At 41.1% G+C, this 6,371-nt stretch overlaps 1 non-coding gene across 1 annotated transcript; it reads left to right on the plus strand.

Annotated features, from left to right (window-relative positions):
- Positions 1–1,819: 1,819 nt before the first annotated feature.
- LOC112700560 (small nucleolar RNA R71) lies at positions 1,820–1,927 on the plus strand. The gene has a single exon (XR_003153466.1). It is a non-coding gene; the product is annotated as a small nucleolar RNA R71 (small nucleolar RNA).
- Positions 1,928–6,371: the final 4,444 nt, after the last annotated feature.

Raw genomic sequence — 6,371 nt, forward strand, 5'->3', positions numbered from 1 at the left:
CTTCTCATGATCATCAACCTACAAAAAAGAGAAAATAACAAAAGAAAATAGTTAATTATAAAACATTGGGTTGCCTCCCAACAAGCGCTTCTTTAATGTCAGTAGCTTGACAGAGGACTCTCATGGAGCCTCAGAAATGCTCAGAGCCATGTTGGAACCTCCCAACACCAAACTTAGAGTTTGAATGTGGGGGTTCAACACCAAACTTAGAGTTTGGTTGTGGCCTCCCAACACCAAACTTAGAGTTTGACTGTGGGGGCTCTGTTTGGCTCTGTTTTGAGAGAAGCTCTTCATGCTTCCTCTCCATGATGATAGAGGGATATCTTTGGGCCTTAAACACCAAGGATTCTTCATTCACTTGAATGATCAACTCTCCTCTATCAACATCAATCACAGCCTTTGCTGTGGCTAGGAAGGGTCTGCCAAGGATGATGGATTCATCCATGCTCTTCCCAGTCTCTAGGACTATGAAATCAGTAGGGATGTAATGGTCTTCAACCTTAACCAGAACATCCTCTACAAGTCCATAGGCTTGTTTTCTTGAGTTGTCTGCCATCTCTAGTGAGATTTTTGCAGCTTGCACCTCAAAGATCCCTAGCTTCTCCATTACAGAGAGAGGCATGAGGTTTACACTTGACCCTAAGTCACACAAGGCCTTCTTGAAGGTCATGGTGCTTATGGTACAAGGTATTGAAAACTTCCCAGGGTCCTGTCTCTTTTGAGGCAGTTTCTGCCTAGACAAGTCATTCAGTTCTTTGATGAGCAAAGGGGGTTCATCCTCCCAAGTCTCATTTCCAAATAACTTGTCATTTAGCTTCATGATTGCTCCAAGGTATTTAGCAACTTGCTCCTCAGTGACATACTCATCCTCTTCAGAGGAAGAATACTCATCAGAGCTTATGAATGGCAGAAGTAAGTCCAATGGAATCTCTATGGTCTCATTTTGAGCCTCAGATTCCCATGGTTCCTCATTGGGGAACTCATTGGAGGCTAGTGGACGTCCAGTGAGGCCTTCCTCAGTGGCGTTCACTGCCTCTTCTTCCTCCCAGAATTCGGCCATGTTGATGGCCTTGCACTCTCCTTTTGGATTTTCTTCAGTATTGCTTGGGAGGGTACTTGGAGGGAGTTCAGTAATTTTCTTGCTCAGCTGACCCACTTGTCCTTCCAAATTTCTGATAGAGGACCTTGTTTCAGTCATGAAACTTTGAGTGGTTTTGATTAGATCAGAGACCATAGCTGCTAAGTCAGAGGTATTCTGCTTAGAGCTCTCTGTCTGTTGCTGAGAAGATGATGGAAAGGGCTTGCTATTGCTAAACCTGTTTCTTCCACCATTATTGTTATTGAAACCTTGTTGAGGTCTCTGTTGATCCTTCCATGAAAGATTTGGATGATTCCTCCATGAAGGATTGTAGGTGTTTCCATAGGGTTCTCCCATGTAATTCACCTCTTCCATTGAGGGGTTCTCAGGATCATAAGCTTCTTCCTCAGATGAAGCTTCCTTAGTACTGCTTGGTGCATTTTGCATTCCAGACAGACTTTGAGAAATCATATTGACTTGTTGAGTCAATATTTTGTTCTGAGCCAATATGGCATTCAGAGTGTTAATCTCAAGAACTCCTTTCTTCTGACTAGTCCCATTGTTCACAGGATTTCTTTCAGAAGTGTACATGAATTGGTTATTTGCAACCATTTCAATCAGTTCTTGAGCTTCTGTAGGCGTCTTCTTCAAATGAAGAGAGCCTCCAGAAGAGCTATCCAGAGACATCTTGGACAGTTCAGAGAGACCATCATAGAAAATACCTATGATGCTCCATTCAGAAAGCATATCAGTGGGACACTTTCTGATCAATTGTTTGTATCTTTCCCAAGCTTCATAGAGGGATTCTCCTTCCTTCTGTCTGAAGGTTTGGACTTCCACTCTAAGCTTACTCAATTTTTGAGGTGGAAAGAACTTTGCCAAGAAGGCATTGACTAGCTTTTCCCAAGAGTCCAGGCTTTCTTTAGGTTGAGAATCCAACCATGTTCTAGCTCTGTCTCTTACAGCAAAAGGGAATAGCATAAGTCTGTAGACCTCAGGGTCAACCCCATTAGTCTTAACAGTGTCACAGATTTGCAAGAATTCAGCTAAAAACTGATGAGGATCTTCCAATGGAAGTCCATGGAACTTGCAATTCTGTTGCATTAGAGAAACTAATTGAGGCTTAAGCTCAAAGTTGTTTGCTCCAATGGCAGGGATAGAGATGCTTCTCCCATAGAAGTCGGGAGTAGGTGCAGTAAAGTCACCCAGCACCTTCCTTGCATTGTTGGCATTGTTGTTGTTTTCGGCTGCCATGTGTTCTTCTTCTTTGAAGAATTCGGTTAGGTGCTCTAAAGAGAGTTGTGCTTTGGCTTCTCTGAGCTTTCTCTTCAAGGTCCTTTCAGGTTCAGGATCAACCTCAACAAGAATGCCTTTGTCTTTGCTCCTGCTCATAAGAAAGAGAAGAGAACAAGAAAATGTGGAATCCTCTATGTCACAGTATAGAGATTCCTTTAAGTGTCAGAGGAAAAGAAGAGTAGAAGACAGAAGTAGAAAATTCGAACTTATCAAAGGAGATGGAGTTCGAATTTTGCATTAAGGGATAGTGTTAGTCCATAAATAGAAGGATGTGAGAAGAAGGGAAGTGATTTTCGAAAATTATGTAAAAATTTTGAAAACATTTTTGAAAAACATTACTTAATTTTCGAAAATAAAAGTGAGAAAGAAATAAAATGATTTTTGAAAAAGATTTTGAAATTAGAAATCAAAGAGATTTGATTGAAAATTATTTTGAAAAAGATGTGGTTAAGAAGATATGATTGGTTTTAAAAAAAATGATTGAGAAGATATGATTTGAAAAACATTTTAAAAAGATTTGATTTTGAAAATTAAAAACTTGACTAACAAGAAAAGATATGATTCAAACATTAAACCTTTCTCAACAGAAAAGGTAACATACTTGAAGTGTTGAATCAAATCATTAATTGATAGTAAGTATCTTTGAAAATGGAAAGAAATTGATTTTGAAAAATATTTGATTGAAAAATTGATTTGAAAAAGATTTGATTTTGAAAAGATTTTGAAAACTAAAAAAAAATTTGATTTGAAAACAAAATCTTCCTTCTTGTGCCATCCTGGCGTTAAACGCCCAGAATGGTGCACATTCTGGCGTTTAACGCCCAAAGCTATACCCTTTTGGGCGTTAAACGCCCAACCAGGTACCCTGGCTGGCGTTTAAACGCCAGTCTGTCCTTCTGCACTGGGCGTTTTGAACGCCCAGCTTTTTCTGTGCAATTCCTCTGCTGTATGTTCTGAATCTTCAATTCTCTGTATTATTGACTTGAGAAGACACAAATTAAAAATATTTTTAGATTTTTAATAATAAGGAAAAATCAGAATGCAACAAGAATCAAATAACAATGCATGCAAGACACCAAACTTAGCAGTTTGTATACTACTGACACTAACAAAATGAAAATGCAAATGAGACACACAAGACACTCAAGTCAATAGAATTCAAAGATTAGAGCAAGTAAATCATCAAGAACATCTTGAAGATCACTAAGACTCATGAATGTATGCATGCAATTGACACCAAACTTAAGATGAGACACTAAACTCAAACAAGAAATTTTTGGATTTTATGATTTTTTTGAATTTTTTTTGTGTTTTTTCGAAAATTAAGTGAAAAAAGTATCAAAATTCTCAATGCGAATTCCAGGAATCAGTGCAATGCTAGTCTAAGACTCCGGTCCAGGAATTAGACATGGCTTCACAGCCAGCCAAGCTTTCAAAGAAAGCTTCGGTCCAAAACACTAGACATGGCCAAAGGCCAGCCAAGCCTTAGCAGATCACTGCTCCAAAAGCAAGATTGATAAAAATCAACAAGCTCTTGTGATGATAAGTTGAAACCTCGGTCCAATGAGATTAGACATGGCTTCTCAGCCAGCCAGACTTCAACAAATCATCATGAAACTCTAGAATTCATCTTCAAGAATTTCGAAAAAAAATAAATACCTAATCTAAGCAACAAGATGAACCGTCAGTTGTCCAAACTAGAACAATCCCTGGCAATAACGCCAAAAACTTGGTGTTGTTGCCGGATCTTGGCACTGATGTTACCAAAAGCTTGCTCAAAACTAGAACAATCCCCGGCAACGGCGCCAAAAACTTGGTGCACGAAATTGTGAACAATACTTTTCACAACTCTCATAATCTCCGGTCATGAACCCCAAAAACTTGGTGTTCAATACCATGGCATTACACAACTTCGCACAACTAACCAGCAAGTGCACTGGGTCGTCCAAGTAATAAACCTTACGCGAGTAAGGGTCGATCCCACAGAGATTGTTAGTATTGAAGCAAGCTATGGTCATCTTGTAAATCTTAGTCAGGCAAACTCAAAATGATATGATGATGAACGAAATAAACATAAAGATAAAGATAGAGGTACTTATATAATTCATTGGTAGGAACTTCAGATAAACGCATGAAGATGCCTTCCCTTCCGTCTCTCTACTTTCCTACTGTCTTCATCCAATCCTTCTTATTCCTTTCCATGGCAAGCTTGTGTAGGGTTTCACCGTTGTCAATGGCTACCTCCCATCCTCTCAGTGAAAACGATTGCATATGCTCTGTCACAGCACGCGGAATTCAGCTGTCGGTTCTTGGTCAGGCCGGAATAGAATCCATCGATTCTTTTGCGTCTGTCACTAACGCCCCGCCTGCTAGGAGTTTGAAGCACGTCACAGTCATTCAGTCATTGAATCCTACTCAGAATACCACAGACAAGGTTAGACCTTCCGGATTCTCTTGAATGCCGCCATCAGTTCTTGCCTATACCACGAAGACTCTGATCTCACGGAATGGTTGGCTCGTTTGTCAGGCGAGCACTCGGTTGTCAGGCGATCAACCATGCATCGTGCAATCAGGAATCCAAGAGATATTCACCCAATCGAAGGTAGAACGGAGGTGGTTGTCAGTCACACGTTCATAGGTGAGAATGATGATGAGTGTCACGGATCATCACATTCATCAAGTTGAAGAACAAGTGATATCTTAGAACAAGAACAAGTGGAATTGAATGGAAGAACAATAGTAATTGCATTAATACTCGAGGTACAGCAGAGCTCCACACCTTAATCTATGGTGTGTAGAAACTCCACCGTTGAAAATACATAAGAACAAGGTCTAGGCATGGCCGAATGGCCAGCCTCCCAATGAGGGTTCAATCATAAAAACATGATTAAAAGCTCTCTAATACAATAGTAAAAGGTCCTACTTATAGAAAACTAGTAGCCTAGGGTGTACAGAGATGAGTAAATGACATAAAAATCCACTTCCGGGCCCACTTGGTGTGTGCTTGGGCTGATCAATGAAGCATTTTCGTGTAGAGACTCTTCTTGGAGTTAAACGCCAGCTTTAGTGCCAGTTTGGGCGTTTAACTCCCATTTTGGTGCCAGTTCCGGCGTTTAACGCTGGAAATCTTGAAGGTGACGTTGAACGCCGGTTTGGGCCATCAAATCTTGGGCAAAGTATGGACTATTATATATTGCTGGAAAGCCCAGGATGTCTACTTTCCAACGCCGTTGAGAGCGCGCCAATTGGGCTTCTGTAGCTCCAGAAAATCTACTTCGAGTGCAGGGAGGTCAGAATCCAACAGCATCTGCAGTCCTTTTTAGTCTCTGAATCAGATTTTTGCTCAGGTCCCTCAATTTCAGCCAGAAAATACCTGAAATCACAGAAAAACACACAAACTCATAGTAAAGTCCAGAAAAGTGAATTTTAACTAAAAACTAATAAAAATATACTAAAAACTAACTAGATCATACTAAAAACATACTAAAAACAATGCCAAAAAGCATACAAATTATCCGCTCATCACACGCCAGTTACGTTTTCCAGAGAGCAAAGTTGAAGGCCACAAAGAAGGTGTGGCACGCCAGGCTGGGTGTGGCACGCCAACTTCATTTTACACCATAGGCATGCCACTTGAACATCAGGGCGTGGCACGCCAGAAGAGGACACACACTTGGGTGTGCCACTTGGTATCAAAGGCGTGGGACGCCAACTCTCACTCAAAACTTGGGCATGCCACTTGAGGACCTAGGCGTGGCACGCCAAGCTTGAAGGAGACACACCAATATAGGTGTGCCACTTGAACATCAGGGCGTGGCACGCCAGTACAAGTTTCCAGAGGAGGAGGTAAAGGGCCAAACACTTAGGCGTGCAACTTGGTATCGAAGGCGTGGCACGCCAACTATCATTCCTTACTTGGGTGTGCCACTTGAGTCTCAGGCGTGGCACACCAATGCTAAACCACTCACTCGGCGTGCCACTTGGTGTCGATGGCATG

The sequence above is a fragment of the Arachis hypogaea genome, chromosome 6 (genome assembly GCF_003086295.3).
Source record: "Arachis hypogaea cultivar Tifrunner chromosome 6, arahy.Tifrunner.gnm2.J5K5, whole genome shotgun sequence".
Classification (NCBI taxonomy): Eukaryota; Viridiplantae; Streptophyta; class Magnoliopsida; order Fabales; family Fabaceae; genus Arachis; species Arachis hypogaea.